General features: G+C 38.8%; 1 protein-coding gene across 5 annotated transcripts in view; it reads right to left on the bottom strand.

The window, feature by feature from the left end:
- The window catches only part of klhl13 (kelch-like family member 13), a 212759-nt gene extending 196640 nt beyond the window's left edge, over positions 1–16119 (bottom strand). Inside the window, exon 1 of one of the 5 annotated variants that reach the window (XM_059977420.1) lies at positions 16029–16119. The gene's annotated coding sequence lies outside the window, so the exon portion shown is untranslated. Of the gene's footprint in view, positions 1–11938; positions 12047–16028 lie in introns of those variants that run through there. The other 4 variants (XM_059977417.1, XM_059977416.1, XM_059977421.1 and 1 more) reach the window with 4 other exon arrangements.
- Between the last annotated feature and the right edge of the window lie 7290 nt (positions 16120–23409).

Below are 23409 nucleotides of genomic sequence, written 5' to 3'. Positions count from 1 at the left end.
GGTAATGTAAATGGATTTTCTATTCAGACCTGGGTCTCATCCTCAATCTTCCCAAAATCCGAAAAAATCTGAAATCCAAAACACTTCTGGCACCAAACATTTCCGATAAAGGGTTTACAACCTGTATTTGGTACTCACTCCAGTGAATTACCAGCTATTTCTAATATGAAAGAAATATTTAAAGATCAAAGTTCAAAGTAAATTTATTGTCAAGGTATGTATATGTCACCATATACTCCACTGAGATTCTTTTTTTTTACAAGCATTCGCAGTAGGACAATGAAATACAATAAATTCAGTGAAAAGCAGTTTGTGCAGATTCGGAATGTCATCTGAAATTCTGGAAAAACTTCTAAATATGCAACGTAAAGAGTATCCTGACTGGTTGCTTCAAGGTCTGGTATGGAAACACCAACAGCCATGAATGGAAAAGCTGTCCTTGAACCTGGTGGTATGGGACCCTATGCTCCTTCGCAATGGCAGCACATATTGCTTTCTTATGGCAGCGCTCCTCGTAGATGTGTTCAAAGGTGGGGAGGGCTTTTTCTGTGATGTACTAAGCTTTATCCACTACTGTTTGTAGGCTTTTCCATTCATGAACATTGAGATTGCTATACCAGGCCATGATGCAACAACTCAGGATACTCTCCTCTGTGCATCTATAGAAGTCTGTTAAAGTTTTAGATGACAAGCAAATCTGCACAAACTTCTAAGAAAATATGAGGCCTTCTTTGTAATGGCACTTACATGTTACTCCCAGGACAAATCCTCTGAAATGATAATGCCAAGGTATTTAAAGTTGCTAACCCTCTCCACCTCTGATCTCCTGCTGAAGACTGGCTCATGGACCTCTGGCTTCTTCCTCCTATAGTCAAGAATCAGCTCTCTGGTTTGAGTGAAAGGTTGTTGATGTGACACCATTCAATGGGATTTTCAATCTCCCTCCTATATATATGCCAATTCATCACCATCTTTGATTTGGCCAAAAGCAGTGGTGTCATCAGCAAACTTAAATACTGCACTGGAGTTTAACTTAGCCTCATAGTCATAAGTATAAAGTGAGAAGAGCAGTGAGCCAAGCTCACAGCCTGTGGTGCACTTGAGCTGATGGTGACTGTGGGTCTGACAGGGATTCGCAAGTGAGGAAATCAAGGATCTAGTTGCACAAGGAGTTAGTGAGGCATAAGTCTTGGAGTTTATTGATTAGTTTCAAGGGGATAATTGTGTTCCATGCAGAGCTGACCTTAATGAAGAACATTCTGATGTATGCATCTTCACTGAAAGATGTTCCATATCTGAGTGAAGAGCCAATGAAAAAGCATCTGCTGTTGATTTGTTATGGCAGTAGGAAAATTGAGCAGATCCAAGTTACTCCTCAGGCAGAAGTAGATCTGTTTTATGATCAATCTCTCAAAGCACTTCATCATAGTGGATGTAAGTGCTGCTGGACAATAGTTATTGAGGCAGGTTACCATGATCTTCATGAGCACAGTATGAATGAAGCATATGAGCACCTCAGACTACTGAAGCGAGATGTTAAATATGTCATAATACACTCCAGTCTGTTGATTCACACAGGACTTCAGTGCTTGGCTAGGTACTCCATCTGGGCCAGGTGCTTTCTGTGGGTTCACTCAGATCTCACATCAGCCTCAGAAATTGAAATCACAAGGTTGTCAGGTGCTGTGGGAGTTTGTGAAGTTGTCTCCATGTTTTGTCAGTCAAAGTGAACACAAAAGGCATTGAGCTCATCTGGGAGTGAAGCCTTGTCACATATGTCACTTGATCTTACTTTGTAGGAGCTTAACTTGGTTTTTACTATGCCAATGTCTGAAAGAGAAGTTATTTGCTAATCACTCAAACTTGAAATAAGTTTAGGGTCATTGAAAGTAAGCATTTTGCAAATGGCTGCCATTTCTGAATTACCTCTTCTAATATGACTAGAAAGCCCATGGTAGACAATTTCACAATTTTCTTCCATGTCTCATTTTTCAAGAAACAATACTTTGAATCTATAACAAGACTGACAACTTCTGAATAGTCCAACAAACCCTCACTGATTTCATCTCTTTAATGTTATAGCAAAATAGGTAATGTACTATTCACTCCAAGTCTTTTCACTGAATTATTTAGTAATGTGAAAGAGGAACAGTAAATAAGAGGCCTATTAATTCACACAAAGCTGTCTGAAATTGTGTGAGAATGTGCTCCAGGGAACAATAAAAGAAATGAGCACCAAAAGGACATTGGGAACAAATAAATGGAGAAGACTGAGGATGAAACATCCAAATCAGCCAAATAAAGCAACTATCTGCTTCCAACAATGCAAAACTCCACAAGCTCCTTTTTAAAACAGCATTTTAAACCTTCCTGTCTGGTGTGAAACAGTAAATGCTCAGTCACTAGCTTCCAGATGATCTAGACCACTGTGTGCCTGGTGTCAAAGTGATAACCACTTATCAGAAGTGCGAAGCCAGCAACTACATGCACCAGCTTGAACTCAAGCTCTAAAATGCACTTGAAAAAAAATGTAAGGTTAAACTTCACAAAGCCCATGTCTTATTTATATATTTTAATCTGTAAAATGAATGAAAGCTCAACATTTTCTAACTTAGTTTGCGTCACCTATCTCTAGACATAGTGCTTGTACAGCTCTCTGTCAGGCATTAGTAAATTTCCTGTAAGTACGTGTGTTTCATATGATGGCACTTTCTACATTTCCAACAAAATGGTAGTAAATTTTCTAAGGCATTAAGCAATCAAGTGACTTAGCAAAGATTAAAACGGAATAAAAAATATCTATAACTACAATGTAATCCAATGACAATTGTATGAACAATAATGGAAGTGATAGTGATTCTAAAGTGTATATATAGCAAAATCCGTTTATTCATGGAAGGGAAACAATTAAGTCATTGATCGTCAATAGAAATACACAGTAATGGACGATTACAAATTCCATGGTTCAAATAAAGCTACAAACCCATAGATTTCTGGTCAAGGTAGTGGCGAGCTGCAGTCTCCATCAAGGCTGTGGTTTAGATTTAGGTGTTTTTTTTTAAGTTTCCAGGGGTCAGGCCGGATTCTAGGCCTCCACTCCACCTTCAAAAGCCAGCAGCAATGTGGGCAGGTGACACAGGACATCTGGAGTCAAGATCTCCACTTGAACACTAACGAAGTTGACATGGGATGAAGGACACAGTCGAGGCCTCTGCTCCATATTCAAAGACCAGTAATGCGAATATGCACAAAGGATATCTGTGAAGTTAGGCTGGTAAATGCTGTGGAGCAGGACAGCAAGAACAAGGCTGGTGGCCCACCAGGTTAGTGGGCCCTGGGATTGGATATCCATGCAATCTGGAGGCACCACAGCTACAGATTTCCACAAGGTATGCAAGTCCAGAATTTGAGTTCTGGAGTTTGGGGTTCTATTACTGACAAGTCTTGAGTTCGAGGTCCCATATTTGGCTACTCTGAACATCGACACCAAAGATCAAAGCCCGAAGATTGATAGGAAGTCTAGAAGTCGAAGTTCAATGGCCAAAACCCCTGGGTCTATGAGTCTGCAGTTCACTGGGGAAGTCCATTGTCAGCAAGTCTTCTGGAGGCCCAAGGGCCTTTCCTGGGGTTGGATGACTGTCTGTATGTGTGGGTCTGTAAGTGGATAAGAGAGAGGAAAGGGGCCTGTTGTGTTTTGTGTTGTTGTGGCAAGCATTGTGCACCTGCTATGTTGACAACAGAATGTGGCAAAACTTGTGGGACACTCCCAGCACATTCTTCGGATATGTTGGTTGTTATCACACATGATACATTTTCAATATATCAATGCATACATGCTAAATAAATTAATCTGAATCTGACAATTAAATTACTCCTCATTATTAGGAACAGACAGTAATGGACTATTTCAAACTCCATGGTTCAACAAAAAGTTACAAATCAAAATAAATACAAGTATAATCACAGAATCATCATTAACCCTCTGAAATTGTTTCCTCACTACATCCATCAATTACTGCTCCTTCATTACACGAATCCTCAATATCAAAGAGAAAGACTTCAATTAAATATCTCCCTTCCATGTTGTAAGAATGTTCCAATACAGTTATGTTAAATATTTCTTATTGTTGTGGTCTTATTGTAAAATAAATACACAAGATATTTTGCTCACACCCAAGTCCCTCAAACACCAATGGAGAAGAAAAAAATTAAAACATCCTGTTTGTGGTGTTCAGTGAGGAATAAATATAGATGAAGACATTGAAGTTTCATCTGCTCACTTTTAAATAATGCAGGAGATTCTCCCTACACATGGTAATGTAAATAGGCCTTACTGTAAATGCAACATTTGAACAATAGACCCACTAACTGGATTTGTAGATTTTAAACTGTTCCAATCCAACAGATTTGAGTATATGAGTATGAAGTTCACTGGGGAAGTCACAGCAAGTCTGCAAGTGTCTGGTACACCATCTGGTCTGGATGTGCCACTACACAGGATCAGAAAAAGCTGCAGAAGATTGTAAACTCAGCCAGCTCAACCAGACACTAGCCTCAGCAGCATCCATGACACCTTCAAAAGGTAATGTCTCAAAAAGACAGCACCCATCATTATGGATGGCCATCATCCAGGATGTTGCTACCATCAAGGAGGCACTAGGAGCCTGCAAACAGACACTCAATGTTTCAGGAACATCTTCCCCTCAACCATTAGATTTCTGAATGGGCAACCTAAGAACACTACCTCACTATTTTTTCCTCTCTTTTTGCATAATTTATATTTTATAAATATATATACCTATCGCAAATTATAGTTTTTATCATGTATTGTGGCCGCAAAACAGCAAATTTCATGTCAAATGCCAGTGATACTAAACCTGGGGGGGTGGAGTTTCAAGATGGCGACGTAAACATCTGCCTTTTAGGCGCTCTTCACTTTTTCAACTATAATCACCCTTTAATCAAATCTTTTCGAATTTAATCATATGAGTTGATATTTTCGATTAACTTTTTTTTTTCCTAAAACTATATTTGATCTAATTTTGTCAAACTTAAAATGGCTACAAGCAAGAAATCGCCTAAGGAGCCTTTATCCATCGACTCAATTTCTAATCTTCTGGACGTTAAACTGGATGCTAAACTTGCAAGTTTGGAAAGCAAGCTGGAAAGTAAAATGGAAAGTAAAGCAACAAGTTTGGAAAGTAAACTGGCAAGTTTGGAAAACAAGCTTACCACGAAAATGTCTGAACTTGAAGGAGTTGTTAGATCGCTTGATACTAAGCTTCAATCGCAGGCATCGGATATTCAGCGGCATGAAGATAAGTTTACGACTCTTGAAAAATTAATTTGTGAAAAAGTACGTACAATTGAAGCACTGGACAAGAAGATACAATCGACTGTTAAAACAGTAGATCAGTATAAGTTTAAAATTACTGATCTCGAAAACCGATCTCGCAGGTAGAATTTGCGAATCATCGGGTTCCCCGAAAAAGTTGAGTCCGGTGATTTAACTGAATTTTTCTCTAAATTACTGTGGGAAATTTTCAGTGGTGAAGGTTTGCAAGCTAAACCTGTTATCGATCTTGCTCACAGAGTAGCGAGATTTTCGGCTGTGTCTGGTAAACCACGAGTGGTGATTGTTCGCCTTCATTATCCTCGGGAGAAAGAGCTTTTAATTCGATTAGCTCGTAAAAAAGGTATGATTTCTTACAATACCAACACATTTCGAATTGTTGAAGATTATTCATTCGAAGTAATGAAAGCGAGAATCGCTTTTAAACCAGTGATGGCAGAGATTCATTCGAATGGACTTAAACAAGCTTTAATGTATCCAGCGAAGCTTAGAATTACGCTGAATGACAACAGTCAGCAACTTTTTAACACTCCGGAAGAAGCGAAGAAATTTATTGAAGAGTATCGATCTTCTAGTGCAACTTGAACTACGTGTTATGTTGAAGATTTTTCGGAGAGAGGATGCCATTTCATTTTAAGTTTTAACCTATGAAGCTGGGTTATAACTTCTTATCCTGATCTACGGGTCTGGTTCTTTTTTTTTTACTATCATCATTGTCTATAGATGCTCTTTTCAATTTTTATAATATCTTTTTTTTTATTCATTTTTCTGTTTCGGATATACACGTTTATATTTTGTAATAATGATTTACTTTTTTTCAAGATGTCGTTTCTTCTTCCCATAAGACTTTGCTTTCTGTAAGCACTTATTTGTTTGCCTGTACTTAGAAATGGGACGAATGTTTTGGATTTTTTGGTCCTTTTTCTTTTATATATTGTAGTGTCTATTAAATCTTTTTTTTAATCCTATTTTGATAACTTTTTCTTATTAATTTTTTTAATAGATTGCTGAACTTACATTTGTATTTTGTAATATGGCTTTTTCAAAATGTCGTTTCTTCTTCCCTTAAGCCTTTGCTTTTGAAACGTCATCTTTCTTGTATTTGAATATGGAATTTTTTTAAAGGTATATTACACTTTCAAATTTTAATGTTTATACTTTTTTTTATTAATGATTGTTTGTTTTATTATATTAGTTTTTTCATTCTGATTGATATATATTTTTTTTGCAACCCTATATTTAAATCTGGGTGTTACATAGTTTTTTTTTAATCTTTTTATGGAGCTGCCATCTTGAAATGGGGGTAATGTTAGTATTAGATTATGCGCCTGCCGCTTGGCTTTCTTTCAAAGGGTGGGGGGAGGGGGAGGGATCTTTTTTCACACTTTTGCTTTTTATTTTTTTGCTTTTAGTCTATGGGCCGACTTTAAATTATTAATATTGTTGAGGTGTCATGTTCTCCGGTTGCTCCTGAATCAATTTTCCTTCTTCCTGAATTATGGGTTATGTGTCTTTTTAACCTTTTATGATATACATAACTAATATTGGCATGATGGATAAATCTATTAACTTTATCTCTTGGAATACCAATGGTTTAAATCAACCGATTAAACGTAAAAAAATATTTAAAGTATTCCATAGATTGAACCCTAATATTATTTTTGCACAGGAGACCCATATTAGGGGTGAGGATAATCAGCGCTTTTTTAAGGTTATGGAAGGGTCAACAATTTCACTCGAATTGTACCGCCAAAATTAGGGGTGTCTCTATTTTTATAGACCCCTCAATTTCGTTTACACATCATGAAACTATTTCTGACCCACAGGGCAGATTTTTGTTGATAACTGGTTCACTTTTTAATCGAAAAGTGGTTCTAGTTAATATTTATGCTCCAAACTTTGACTGCCCTGAATTTTTTAAACGTTTATTTACTTCCCTTCCTAATCTAAATGAATATATGTTGATAATGGGTGGAGATTTTAATTGTTGTTTGAATCCTTCGATGGATAGATCTAAACCTATCCGAACTCTTCCGAATAGATCAGCCTCACTTATTAATTCTTTTATGGTTGATTCGGAAATTACTGAAATATGGCGGTTTTTGAACCCTAAAGATAAAGAATTTTCATTTTTTTCACATGTATATCATAGCTATTCTAGAATTTACTATTTTCTTATTGATCATCGGTTATTAACGGATGTTATTGATTGTAAATATGATTCTATCACTATTTCGGATCATGCACCTTTGAAGTTATCTATTAAGATTTCGGACTTTTCCAATAATATTAGATCTTGGAGACTTAACACTACTTTGCTTCAAGACCCAGAATTTATCACCTACATAAAACAGCAAATTGACTTGTTTTTCTCAACAAACTACACTGAAGAGATTGACAGAGGAATACTTTGGGACTCTTTTAAGGCTTTTATCCGTGGACAAATTATCTCATATTCCGTTGGTAAAAGAAAACAAAGATATTTAGATATCGCTTTATTAGTGGATAAAATTAAGGAAATTGATAAGATTTACTCTGTGACTCCTACCAAAGAACTTTATAAGAAGAGAATTGAGCTTCAAATGGAACATAGTTTATTATTATCTTCTTCAATTGAAATTCAATTGATTAGGACCAGGGCTCAATTCTATATTCATAGTGATCGAACTGGTAAACTGTTAGCTAATCAATTAAAAACTATTTCGACTAAGCGACAAATTATTAAAATTCGTAAACAAGACGGCAATTTAACTACTGATCATAAAGAAATCAATAACACTTTAAGATTTTTATAAATCTTTATATCAATCAGAATTTGATGGTGACCTGTCCATGATGGATAATTTTTTTAACAATTTGAATATTCCTAAACTGATAGATGAAGATCGTAGCTTGTTCGATGCTCCTATTTCTATGGCCGAAATAGGAGAGGCTATCTCATCAATGAATTCAGGGAAAGCTCCTGGCCCTGATGGTTATATTGTAGAATTTTTTAAAACTTTTTCTTCTTTGCTTTCCCCTTGGTTATGTGAAATCTTTAATGATGCGTTTGCTAAGAAGAGATTACCTCAATCTTTTTATGAAGCTATTATCTCTCTAATTCTTAAAAAAAGATAAAGATCCTACTTTATGTGCATCTTATCGCCCTATATCATTATTAAATGTAGATTCTAAGATTCTTCCAAAAATTTTAGCCATTAGATTAGAAAAGGTACTATCACAAATTATTTCAGAAGATCAAACTGGTTTCATTAGGAATAGGTATTCCTTTTTTAATGTTAGAAAATTGATTAATATAATCTATACTTCATCACCCACAATTCCAGAATGTGTTATCTCATTAGATGCTGAAAAAGCTTTTGATAGAGTTGAATGGACATACTTATTTAATACATTGAGAAATTTTAATTTTAGTCCTAATTTCATATCATGGATTAAATTAATATATTATAAACCTGTTGCTTCTGTTCTTACAAATAATTATAGATCCTCTTTTTTCCAATTATCTCGTGGTACGAGACAAGGTTGTCCCTTAAGTCCTTTATTATTTAATATCGCATTAGAACCTTTAGCCATTACTATTCGTGAATCTCCTAATATTTTTGGTATTACCCGTAATGAGAAGGTATACAAAATAATCACTTTATGCTGATGACTTGCTGTTATATATTTCTGATCCTGACAGGTCTATTCCCACTATTTTATCCTTGTTGGCTCAATTTGGTAGCTTTTCTGGTTATAAATTAAACTTGGATAAGAGTGAATTATTTCCTTTAAACGCGCAAACTTTATTGAATGGCAGGATACCATTTAAAGTTGTTACTGATAACTTTATCTATTTAGGTATAAAAATTACCAAGAAATATAAAGGTTTATTTAGACTGAATTTTTTACCTATGCTTCATCAGATTCAACAACTTACTACAAGATGGTCTCCCTTATTCATATCATTAATTGGTCGGATTAATGCTATTAAAATGATGATTTTACCGAAATTTTTATATTTATTTCAAGCCTTACCAATTTTTATTCCTAAATCTTTTTTTGACAACATTGACTCAAAAATTTCCTCATTTGTGTGGCAAAATAAAAACCCCAGGTTAAGTAAAAGGCAATTACAAAAATCTAAAAAAGATGGTGGTTTAGCTTTACCTAACTTTAGATTTTACTATTGGGCGAATAATATTCGTAACCTAATGTATTGGAAATTAGATTTGGATTCACCATTGTGCCCGCAATGGGTAAATTTGGAATGCAGTGAGGTAAAGGGATATTCTCTATTCTCTGTTCTTTTCTTCCTGCTGATTTAGTTAAATTCAATAAACAGATATCTAATCCTGTTATCAAACATACATTACGAATTTGGTTTCAATTTCGTAAGTTTTTTACTCTGAAAAACTTTGTTCTTGATAGCCCTATCTTATTTAATTTTTTTTTCAAACCTTCCTTGACAGATCAAGCTTTTAGCATATGGAAAAGGAAAGGTATAAAATGTTCTTGTGATCTTTTTTTCGAAGATACTTTGATGTCTTTTGACCAACTTTCCAACAAATTTAAATTACCTAAATCTAATTTTTTCAGATATCTACAAATCAGAAATTTCTTACATAAAGTTCTACCATCTTTTCCCAATTCAACTTCAATGGATTTCCCAGATTTGATTTTTACCTTAAATCCTTGTCAGAAGGGATTAGTAGCTTTTATTTATAATATGATTATGAAGATACAACCAGAAATATCAGATAGAATTAAACAAGAATGGGAAAAAGAACTTCGATATAATATATCAACAGATAAATGGGAAAAAATTTTACAAATGGTTAATTCCTCTTCTATATGTGCTAAACATGCTTTAATACAATTTAAAATTGTACATAGAGCTTATATGTCTAAAGATAAGCTTGCTCGATTCTACTCTCATATTAACCCTCAATGTGACAGGTATCATTTAGAAGTGGCTTCATTGACCCACATGTTTTGGTCATGTCCCACTTTACATAACTATTGGAAGGACATATTTGTTACCATTTCCTCAATTTGGAATATTGATTTACAACCTCATTTTATTACTGCAATTTTTGGTATACCAATTGAGGATGGTAACCAGTTCTCCCCTTCAATCAGACGAATGATTGCTTTTGTAACATTAATGGCCAGAAGGTCTATATTACAAAACTGGAAAGAAGTAAATCCTCCTACCACGTCTCAGTGGTTTTCCCAAACTATTTCATATCTGAGTTTGGAAAAAATTAGAAGCACTATTTTTGACTCATCAATTAAATTTGAAGAAACTTGGAGACCGTTTATTCGACATTTTCATATGAATTAATTTGGCCTTTTCCAGACCTTCTCTCTGTTTATTCTTGTTCAGCTATGGAGTTCTGGAGTTCTTTGACACTATCATATACTTATAAACTGTTATTATTGCCCATGTTAGTTTTAGTTTAGTTCTTTTTTTTTCTCAATATATATTTTCTTTTACATATTTTCATTTTTTTTTCTTTTGACGATTTTTTTTGTTTTTTTTCATATATAGTTAAATAGACTTGATTGATTAATGTACTCTTTTCTGTTGATGTTTAATAGGATATTATTATCTTATTACCAATGTAATTTCAAGTCTATTGTATTCATAATCTATTCATTATTATGTTATTTTTTATATATATATGAAATTCAATAAAGAGATTGAAAAAGAAAAGTATACTAAACCTGATTGTTTTGATTAATACATTAATTTTAGGTGGAGTAAGTCATATGTAAATTCCCTGCATCAGCTAGTGGATCCAGCATACATGCAGACATCACCCAACTGACATTACTCCAAATGATACACTTGTTTTGCATTTTGAGCATATAGTCACAAGACCTTATCTGAAATTTGGAATTATAGAGCAGAAATCTCAAATTATTGCCAAATGAGCATTCACTTGGCTGTGATTATTAAGAGTTCAGACTCAGAATCAGGTTTAATAGCACTGGCATATGTGGTAAAATTTGTTGTTTATATCAGGGAATTACAACCAACGGTCATATTATGGGCAATACATTTTCAGGTAAATTCCAAGCAGCCAGTTGAACTGCTTTCAAAATGAAAAGGGGTTTCACTGACACACTCTCTTGCCTTCTAATTATAACATTTACCTCATGTGTAAAGACCGTTGTTTAGTGCAATTACCTCAACAGTCCCTCACTCTGGGAAAACAAGAGTTATTTTATCACCTTTACCTCAAACTTAAAGATGATTTATTTCTATGTTAGAGCGGGTATTACCTCAGGGCATTTATGGAATTGATGTTCACTGCAGTTAATACTTCTGTGAATATTTTGTGATCTCCTGATCCCATCAATCCACAACTGCCAATTTGTAAGCCATCTGTTTCTGCAATCTTGATACACCTCATTGATGTTAAAGATCAAGTAGTGGAAGAACTTTGTGTAGCTGAGATACCAAAAGGGGCCCTGTTCTAGTTGTATTTTACCTTTAAATTCAGCGTGCGAAATCTTAAATGATAGATTTGAATTTATTTAGTACATTATATAACCTCAATGTTTCAAGATGCATTTCCAAACAAAATAAATTACCTTTTTAAGTACAGACTTTGTCATAAATTCTCATTCACTGCTGCAATTCTTGTTAACAAACTCTAAACCAAGTGGTATGCTCCATGAAATAGCCAAAGATCTTTCACACCTTCAGTGTTTCGTAACCTTGATGTGCGAGGAAAGAAGGGTGAGGAAAAGTGAGAGTGAGTGGGTATAAATACATGTTAAACCCATGTAGCTAGATATGGTTTTCTATCATCTTGGATATCCAACCATTGCTTCAGATATTCCCTTGACAACTCCATATGGTGGTTCCATTGCAACAGCGCTCCACATTTAAGAAAAATATGTACAGGAGTCATCCACTCTTTAAATTGGTGAAAGAAGCCCATCTTCAACTCAAATGGATGCCTCTGGAAGAAATACCATCAGTCTAACCTTTTCACTAATATTTCTTAGCAAGGCTTGAAATACTACTTTAGTATTCAGCTATGGGAAGACAGTATTGTGCCAGTCTCCAAACCTTTGAGGTCTTCACAGACATTCCCCTTCTTGTATCTGAACTTCGTCCAGCCCTACAACCTGACATTCTCACTCTCTTCCCATCAGTGAGAGCTGAATTCACCTTCTGCAAATCAATTCTGGGACTCATTTGCTTGTCCTCCCTGACAATCCTTTAATTGCCCAATGTCAACATTTTCCTTTTAGTCCATCATATTTAAAAAAATATATAATGCAGGTAAGCTTCTTTTGTACAGGCAAAATAGTATACAAATTCTACACAAATGCTACTTGCTGTTGCTTAGTAACAGTGACAAATCACTTCAACTTATAAGGGAGGGGTAGAGGAAACTGAAGATATTTTAAAGAGGAAGAAGATCACTTCATATCTAGAACTGGTGCAGTTTTACAGCAATTCTGAAACTTATTTGATTAGCTGATGGTTCTGTTTTACATGTTTGCCACAGTCCAAATGAGAAAACTGCAAAATCACTTCAAACTTCTATACATCAATCATAAAACAGATACCAGTTACTAAGCAATGATGCTTAAAATAACTAAATAAGCAGTTAGGCCTAAAGATGTATATTATTTTTCCCAACTCAAAAGGCTTTGGATGACAAAACTTTTCATGTGCATTATTTTCTTAAAATAAAACAAACCAGAAAACTTATTTTTGTATAGGTAGATTTGATCATTGTTGAACTTTTAACTTTCTGATTCAAATATAAAATTAGTTGTTCTGTACTATCATAGAAAAACATCAAAATGGGCACAGAGAAATTACGCTACAGGTGCCAAGATTTAGTAGGGTTATGAAGTTTATGAGGAAAAAAAAACAGGTACCAAGATTTAGTAGGGTTATGAAGTTATGAAGCCATGGACCAACTGAGACCTATTAAGGTGAAGGAACAAGGGATGGAAAGCATCGGAAAACAGCATTAAAGGGGTAAAATGTTGGAAGAATTAAACATGTCTAGGTAGATCAAAATTAAAGTGTAATATTATCTAAAAATCTGCAGATGCTGGAAATTCAAAGCAAAATGCTACAGGAACTCAGCAGGTCAGGCAGCATCTATGGAAATGAATGATCAATGTTTTGGGCCAAGACCCTTCATCAGGACCTAAGTAGTTAATTCTGTTGGCAGGGGCCCAAACTCAATCCTGACTCTGGCACAGGCTGTTTGGAATTGGCACATTCTCCATGTAACTGGAAAACATGGACGTAAGTGGCAAAAAAAAGGTGCTCAGGAGGGAATAAGATACAAGGAAAGAGGGAGGACATGAGACAGGTCAGCTAAGAGTCTGACCAATGGCCTATTATCTTGTCTATCCTATCAAATTCCTTCAACATTCTAAACACAAAAGATCTTCGCCTCAACCATATATAATGAAGGCATTATCTTCCAGTCACGATGGTGCTGAGCAGCAATCTCCACTCCAAAGGCCAGCGACATGGACAGCTGGCTAAGGACATCTGGAATCCAGATCTCCACTTATGTGGATACAGGTCGAAGGACATCCAGTGTCCAGGCCCCCACCCAAGCTCTAAGGTCAACGATGTGGATGTGTGACGAAGGACATCCATAGACATTGGGCTGTCTCGGGTCAGTGGGTCCCACGATCTGATGTCTGTGCAAGCAGAAAGCACAAGGGCCATTGAGATGAGCCAGAGGCTTGGAGTTCAGGGACCCATCATCAGCTTGTCCGGGAGTTCATTCCCAAGATTTTAGGCAGAATATTGTTCAGAAGTCCAGAAGTCGCAGCCCGATAGCTGGAGACTAGAGGCTCACAGGCCTGTTCTGGGGGTTGGAGGATGGTCCATGTGTGTGGGTGGGTCGGTGTGAGGGTAAGGAAGTGGCCTGTTTGGCTCTTGGTGCTTATTGTGTTTTGTGTTGCTCTGCAAAGCACTATGGGCCTGTTATATTGGCACTGGAATGTGTGGTGACATTTGCTGGCTACTCCAGCACAACGTTAGGTTGTGTTCGTTCACACAGATGACACATTTCACTGCAAGTTTCTATATACATGTGAAAAGTAGATGAATCTGAACTACTTAAAATCTTGCAGTCAGACCAACTAAATCCTGAAAATTCAAAAATTGTCAATGATGAAAATATAAAACAAACAGAAAATGCTGGAAACATTTAGGTCATCAGGCAGCACCTGTTGTAAGGAATTGGATTAACATTTGAGGTCTGGAACCCTTTAATAGGATTGCGGAAGTTAGGAACCTGTAATATTAATCCTCTCTCTTTCAGGAATTTCTGTTTTAACTGGTATTATCTGACCAGGATGGTCAAATAACTTTGTTCTGCTTCAACTGTCACAACAGTTCTCAGCTGATTTCTACACAAAATAAAAATCTTCCAGATCCATACAACTGTGCAACACACTGAAATCACTGACTCAGTTGAGGAAATGCTACATTTCTCCATTTCTAAACATTACCTCTTCCATGCAAATATCCCCTACCAATTTTGATACTATTGTAAAAATTCTTTGAAATCAAACACCTGACCCAATAGTTTTTCAAAAAGTCAAAAACTGTTACACACATGTGAAAACATTACATAAATTGCAGAAAAAATAGTTTTCCTTGTTGTACACAACTACTGCTTTCCTTGTGTTCTCACAACAATGTGTACGCAGCTATTTTACCCTTATTTGTATCACTAAATTAACTTTTTACTACATGTGCATTTAGTTTCTAAACAGTATGTTTTAACATGACAGAAAGCAGCTTCATATTTTTATATTGTTTCAACTTACAAACTGTGTGACAGAACAGCTCATTCCCAATTATAAAATGAACTCATCTTAAAACGGAAACTGCGGGCAATTTTGAATAACTTTCGTTACAAATTCCTACATTTACTGCAGTCCATACAAACTTGCAGCTTGTCCAGCAGATCTGGCAAGCCTCGACACGCCCCCGGTGGTAAGAAAGCTAAATTGCAGTCATGTTTACATGATAAAAATCGACATAATAATTTTCATTAATAATTATTATAAGTGAACCACACCGGGGGGGGGGGAGGCGGGCGGAGGCAGCGAGGTAAGAAAACACTGAGGAAATCAATTCATTGGATCAAAAGTCCCAGCATTCCCCCCACTCCAGCGCCCAAACTTCAAATTCTTCTATACTTGAAGGCTCAACAGTGACCTGGGGTTCTTTCATTTCAGACTAGTTGACAACCATAGGTGGGGGAAAGGGGAGGGAAAGATCTTAACATCAGTTCTCTTGCAAGCTGAGTGAACTTTGTGTGGAAGAAGGCAGCTAGACACCGACAACCACACGTCTTATTATTGTACACTATTCATTATGAGGCAAATGGGACAAATTTAACAGCAGGCAGCAGGAAAATAGCAAAATATAACTGCAAGCATGTGTTATTGCCACCCGCAAGCCAAGGATAAATCGGGGTGGGGGCAACATCTGTTAAAGAACTAACTCGGGACGGTGCGGGCGAAACCGGGCCTGGGGTTTGTGGTCGCACTTTAACTGTCAAACTCTTCCACTGAAGCCGAAAGTCTGCCAACCTGCTGCGGCCGGACCGAATGCTCATCTGCCACAGCCTCCAACAACCAAGCAAACCCTCCCGAGTGCACACCGCTATTTCTTTACCTCACCAGAACCGGCCGTCCTCCCGCCGCGGCTCGCACGGCGACCGCCGCTCTCCGCCGTGCCCAGTCCCACCTTCCCCACTCTCATTGGTCCGCCCGAAGCTCTGTTCCGATTGGTCGCCATGGACGTCACTTCCATCACGCGCTCCAGGGCCGTTGGGAGGGCGCCGACCGGAAGTTTGCGGGTTTGGTTAGTAGTGTGGCTGGGGTATTGGTCCGGGGTGCCCCGGCGTGTGGCGAAGGATGCCGAGGGCCTGGGTCACGGTTCGTCCCGAACAACTCTGATCTACGGCTATACCCAGGGATGTACACAGAGTGCTGGAAGATTACCAACTAGGTGAAAGACGGTCTTTGGTCTACCCGAAACTTGTTCTGCCAGCGTAGCGAGATGTCTGTGGAGGAGTGCAGCCAACTGGCACATCCTCGGCTGATGCACCCGCTGGGGAAGGGTTCATTCGCTACAGGACACGGAGGGTCCAGGTTGGGTGAAGAAGCCCTCGATTATGGTAACAGTAGGACCACATGCTTGGCAACACTGGCGTTAGCTTTAAAAAATGAAAGAGCACACTGCTTAAAGCACTGTCTATGAATGTAAGAAGGAAAATACATTATACAGCTTATTTTTATTATGAATAAAACGTTTTGATTTTTTTAAATCGCCCTGCTCGGGTAATGCTAACAAATCGGTGGTTAGTTCATTCGGAGGATTGTGGACGAGCAAATATCAAAAAGCATCAAGCTGCTGTAGGAAGTGATTGAAACTCTGGGAAATCACCAAGAGCACTCATGGTGGACTTGTTTGCGGAGCTCTGGAAAAGGACGTGGGTGTTTCTATGCTGTACGATGGAGCAACAACCAAATCTGCAGAAATAAGATTTTAGAGCAAGGCACTTCTACTGTTATACAAGAATTAGTTTATTTTTCTCTGTCAACTATTGGTAATTGTTATAGAGTCACTCAGCATGGAATCAGGCTCTTCAGCCCGACTCCTGTAGGGCAATCAAGGTTGCCTTCCTGAGTCCATCCTGTTTGGCCCATATCCTCAACCTTCCCTATCCATCCACTTGTCTCGGTGTCTCTTAAACACTGCAATTGTCCCTGTACCTATCATTTCCTCTGGCAGCTCATTCCAAATACTCACCAAACTGTGTATGGAAAAGGTTGCTCCACAAGTTTGTTTTAAATCCTTTTCCTTGAACCTTCTTTACTTTTAGTCTCCTCTGTGCTGGGGAAAAGACTGTGAGCGTTCACCATATCTCTGCTCTTTATGATTCTGTATACCTCTATAAAGGTATTATTATTATACTTTATTGTCACCAAACAATTCATACGATCATCACAGTGACGTTTGTTTCTGCGTTTCACGCTCCCTGAAGTACGTTTGTACAAATCGAAGTAAATACAATAAAAATTTAAATTATAAATCATAATTAGAAAAAGAAAAGTAAGGTAGTGCAAGTCAGGTCCAGATATTTGGAAGGTACAGCCCAGATCTGGGTCAGGATCTGTTCAGCAGTCTTATCACAGTGGGAAAGAAGCTGTTCCCAAATCTGGCCGTATGAGTCTTAATGCTCCTGAACCTTCTCCCAGACAAAAAGTGTTGGCTGGGTGGGTCTTGTCCTTGATCATTCTGGCAGCACTGCTCTGATGGTGTGTGGTGTAAAGTGAGTCCAAGGATGGAAAATTGGTTTGTGTGATGTGCTGGGCTATGTTCACGATCTTCTGTAGCTTATTCCAGTCTTGGACAGGACAACTTCCATACCAGGTTGTGTTGCACCCTAGAAGAATGCTTTCTATGGTGCACCTAAAAAAAATTAGGGTTTTAGGGGCCAGACCAAATTTCCTCAGCTTCTTGAGGTAGTAAAGGCGCTGGTGGGCCTCCTTGGCAGTGGACTCTGTTTGGTTAGACCAAGTTAGGTCATTTGTGATATTCACTCCGAAGAACTTAAAGCTTTTGACCTGTTCCACCTGCGCATCACCTATGTAGATGGGGTTGTGCGGTCCGTTACTCCCTCTGAAGTCAACAACCAATTCCTTCCTCTTGCTGATATTGAGGGATAGGTTATTGTCTTCACACCATCCCTCCAGGTTCTTAATTTCCTCTCTGTACTCAGCTCATCATTGCCCAAGATATGACCTACAACTGTGGTGTCATCAGCAAATTTGTAAATTGAGTTTGATGGAAACTTGGCTACACAATCACGGGTGTACAGTGAGTACAGCAGGGGGCTGAGTACGCAGCCTTGTGGGACACCGGTGCTCAGAGTGATTGTAGAGGAGAGCTTGTCCCCTATTTTTACAGCCTGGGTCCTGTCTGTGAGGAAGTTGAAGATCCAGCTGCAGATCTGAGTGCTAAGACCCAGGTTCCGGAGCTTCGGAATCAGTTTATTTGGGATGATGGTATTAAAGGCAGAGCTGTAGTCGATGAAAAGTAGCCTTACATATGCGTCTTTATTCACCAGGTGTTCTGAGAAGGAATGTAGTGCCAGAGAGATGGCATCTGTCGTTGACCTGTTGCTCCGATAGGCGAATTGCAAAGCGTCGATGTTGACCGGTAGGTTATGGTTGATGTGTGCCATAACCAATCGCTCGAAGCACTTCATAGCATTTGATGTTAGAGACACAGGTCGAAAGTCATTTAGGCATGCCACCTTGCTTTTCTTCGGTACCGGAATTATCGTTGCCTTCTTAAAACACGAGAGGATCTTAGACTAAAGCAGGGAGCAGTTGAAGATGTCAGCAAACACTCCAGCTAGCTCACTTGCACAGTCCCGTCCCGGGATGCCATCTGGGCCCGTCGCCTTCCTTGGATTTATCTTCAGGAAGGCTCTTCTAACGTCTTCCTCAGTGATGATGAATCTTGATGCCACCAGGTCCGGTTCATTCAGAGGGGCTGGATGCTCCTCTTCTGTTCGAATCTTCGTAAAATACGTTAAGTTCATCAGGAAGAGAAGTGCTACAGTTATTGATATTCCCAGCCTTTTCTTTGCGCCCAGTGATCTCATTTAGACCCTGCCAAAGTCTACTGGCATCCCTCTGGTTAGCCTGGGCTTCCAACTTGGTTTGATATTGCCTCTTAATGACTTTCTGGAGTTCATGATATTCATATATATATTTATTATTATTATTTATTTATTATCAATCTTTGTGTTTTCAGTGTCACTCCTAATAATACAGGAGGTTTGTTGCCATTGAGTGATTTTTGTGTATTTTCAGACTGGAAAGCTGAAACCAGAACCTGTTTGTTACCCAGAGACAGGCTGTAACTGTTCTGTTGTTTTTCATGGAGTTCGGCAGCACAAAAACAATTCCTTCAGCTCAGTGTGTCAATGCTGTTCAGTCTGCCTTCTCTTCTAGCTGCCTATCACCTCATGATTCTGCCTTCTTCTGCTACCCATAGTGCTTTCCCCTACATTCCTTCTTCACCGCTCTGGCCAATCCCCTCCCTGCTTCCTCTCCCCCACCCCTTGATCTTTCCTCTGATTGGTTTTTCACCTGGCACCTTCCACCCTCCCCCCACTTTCTTTATAGGGTCCCTGCCCCCTCCTTCAGTCCTGACGAAGGGTCTTGGCCCGAAACGTTGACTGCTCATTTCAATGGATGCTGCCCGACCTGCTGAGTTCATCCAGCTTGTTTGTACCTGTTCATTGAGTATCCGTCTATACCAAACCCATTCACCAGCACTTGACGTTCTCTGCCTGGGCAATTCAAGTGCTCATTCAGATCCTGCTTAAATGTTGCAGAAGTTACTGTGTTCACCCCTTTTCAGTGGAGTTTTCCAAATGCCAACCATTCTGAAGGGGTAAAATCTCCCACTAAACTTCTACCTCCATCTTAAACCTATGACCTATGTTTCACATCCCTCCTGTAGTGTTGTGATCAGAGCTGTACATAATATCATGCCGTAGTGCAACCAAAGTTCTGTAAAGTTGCACATTAGCCACACTGACCATTTTCTCCCAAATTCTGAGGAAGAGTCTCTAACCTGGAACATTTACTGGTTTCTCTTTCCACAGCTACAAGTTGGCTGGCTAAATTCTTCCATCATTTTTGTTTCTGTTTCAGCTTGCAGCATGTACAGCTGTGTTTGTTTCTCCTGTTCAATGACCTTCCTGCTCTTGTATTGCATGCCCTGACATCCTGTGTGGTTTCTTCACCAACCCATTGGCACATGCTGCCATTTTTTAGGAATTTAAGGATATGCATCACAGTCTGTCAGTTCCCCTGAACACCATTGGACCATTAATGGTTTATGTCCTATTGGAACACACAAAATTCATTGTTTCACACTTATTGGGATTAAATTCTATTTGCTGCTATTCTGCTCAGTTTACCACCTGATCAATATGGAATTGGTTTATTGTCACATGTAAAGCCTGTCTCGCATACAGTTCATGCAGATCAGATCATTACACAGTGCATTGAGGTAGCACAATAGAATGCAGAATAAAATGCAACAGCTATAAGGAAAGTAGAGTGCAAGTAGACAATAAGATGCAAGAACATAACGAGGTAGTTTGAGAGGTCAAGAGTGTTGGCTTTAATTTACTAGGGAACCATTCTATAGTCTTCTAACAGTGAGATAGAAGCTGTCCTTGAGCATGGTGGTATATGCTTATAGGCTTTTGTGTCTTCTGACCGATGAGAGGGGAGAAGTGAAAATATCTGGGATGGGTAGGGTCTTTATGAGGCTGTGTCTTTGAGAGGTTGGTCATGACTAGACTGAACTCCTGCCTCAGCAAGGACCTGGCCCCATTTCAATTTGCCTATCGCCACAGTAGGTCAACAGCAGACACAATTTCAATGGCTCTTCACACAGTGTTAGACCACCTGAACAACACAAACACCTACGTCAGGATGCTGTTCATCGATCCTGTCCCGTCTGCAACTGATCCAAAATACCACAGCCAGGCTTCTGACAAGTGCCCGGAAGAGGGACTATATCACTCCTATCCTGGCCTCCCTCCACTGGCTGCCAGTACAGTTCAGAATTGATTTTAAGATTCTCCTGTTTGTTTATAAAGCCCTAAATGGGCTGGCTGCCCTCCACCTCTTATATCACAGACTTTCTAACCCCTTATTCTACTTCCAGGTCACTCAGGTGGGCTGACTTGGGGCTCCTGGCTGTCCCGCGATCTAAACTTAAGCTCAGGTGAATGCCCCTTTGCTATTGTAGCCCCTAGAGCAGGGGTGGGCAAACTTTTTGACGAGGGCCACAAAGGGTTCTAAAATTTGACAGGGGGGCCGGACCAGGAGCAGATGGACGGAGTGTTTTGGTAATACACCTCATAAGAAAAAATAAAATATCATGGGATCTGTAGAAAACATGGGCTTTAATTTCAATTGAAAATGAACAAATGCATTACAACAAAATATCTGTCTTTGAAGTCCCATGGTATTTAGCTATTTATTGAAATGTCTTAAAACACTGAAAATTAAATGAATAAAATACAGCTTTTTTTAATAGTAACAGTTATTATTTTAAAGCATTGAAAATTCTGTTATCCTTCAAGATATTATCATCATCACTCTCCTCCTGACTGTCTTTATTTCAAAAACGGTAGGAGATGCAGGTCTACTTGTCCTGCTCCTTCTTATTCAATTGTCCCCTGTGCCAAAACTCAACAACGACCCGCACAATGACAGAACAGTGAAAGAGCGCCAGTGTGCGAAGCTCTGTGCTCGCAAATCCCCGCAGGCTATCTCCCTTAGCCGGAACGCTGGCTAATTGTGAGCGGGTTCGAATGTGCCAGGAAATGGGTCGCCACAAGGTCACAAAGTAAAGCGCAAATGTGGAGTAATACGCTGCACCTCAACAAAGGTCAATGTATATAGAGTGCGTCATCTATTGGGAAAACGCCAGAATTGCGGGGAAAAACGTAACAAGGTTTATTAATATAATTTCATCAAGTTCCGCGGGCCGGATTAAAAAGCTTAACGGGCCGCAGTTTGCCCATGCCTGCCCTAGAGTGTAGAACAACATTTCCCTTCCGATCAGATCTGCCCACTCCATTGACTCTTTTAAGTCCAGGCTCAAAACTTACTTTTATTCACTAGCATTTGAATCCTTCTGATGTGGCTGATTTGTGGCTTGTGCCTAGGCCCTGGTGTTGTTTCTTTTGTGCCTATAAGCTGTTTGCCTTGTTGATTATGTCTGTGTTTCTTGTATTTATGATTTTAGCTATTTGCTCAAATCTGTACAGCACTTTGGTCAACGTGGGTTGTTTTTCAGTATGCTATATAAATAAACTTGACTATAGCTCAGCATTTAATACCATCATTCACACAATCCTCATTGAGAAGTTGCAGAACCTGGGCCTCTGTACCTCCCTCTGCAATTGGATCCCCGACTTCCTAACCAGAATACAACATTCTGTGCAGATTGGTGATAACATTGCTGATGATTAACACTGGTGCACCTCAGGGGTGTGTGCTTAGCCCACTGCTCTACTCTCTCGATACTAAGGACTATGTGGTTAGGCATAGCTCAAATACCATCTATGAATTTGATGATGATACAACCATTGTTGGTAGAATCTCAGATGGTAATGAGAGGGCTTACAGGAGTGAGATATGCCAACTAGTGGAGTGGTGTCACAGCAACAACCTGGCACTCAACATCAGTAAGACAAAAGAATTGATTGTGGACTTAAGGAAGGGTAAGATGAAGGAACACATAGCAATCCTCATAGAGGGATCAGAAGTGGAGAGAGTGAGCAGTTTCAAGTTCCTAGGTCCCAACATATCAATGCAGTTATAAAGAAGACAAGACAGTGACTATACTTCATTTGGAATTTGAAGAGATTTGGCATGTCAACAAATACACTCAGAATCTTCTATAGATGTACCGTCAAGAGGATTCTGACAGGCTGTGTCACTGTCTGATGTGAGAGGGTATGGGAAAGAAACTGCAGAGGGTTGTAAATCTATTTGGTTTCATCTTGGGGACTAGCCTACGAAGTACTTAGGGCATCTTTAGGGTGCAGTGTCTCAAAAAGGCAGCATCCATTATTAAGGAACTCCAGCACCCAGGGCATGCCCTTTCCTCACTTTCACCATCAGGTAGGAGGCCACACACTCAGCGCTTCAGGAACAGCTTCTCCTCTCTGCCATCCGATTTCTAAATGGACATTGAACCCTTGAACAGTACCACACTTTTTAAATATATATTATTTCTCTATTTTGCACAATTTTTAATCTATTCAATATACATACATATACTGTAATTGATCTTTTTTCTCTGCTTCAGCATTGAACTGCTGCTAAGTTAACAAATTTCATGACACGTGCCAGTGAGTCTGATTCCATGGAGAGGAATCTAGTGTCCATGATGTCCCACAACTCTTTGCAGTTTCTTGAGGTCAGGGGCAGAGCAGTTAACT

Source organism: Hypanus sabinus, chromosome 8 (assembly GCF_030144855.1).
Source record: "Hypanus sabinus isolate sHypSab1 chromosome 8, sHypSab1.hap1, whole genome shotgun sequence".
In the NCBI taxonomy this organism is placed as follows: Eukaryota; Metazoa; Chordata; class Chondrichthyes; order Myliobatiformes; family Dasyatidae; genus Hypanus; species Hypanus sabinus.
This window is presented reverse-complemented; position numbering and strand designations above follow the sequence as displayed.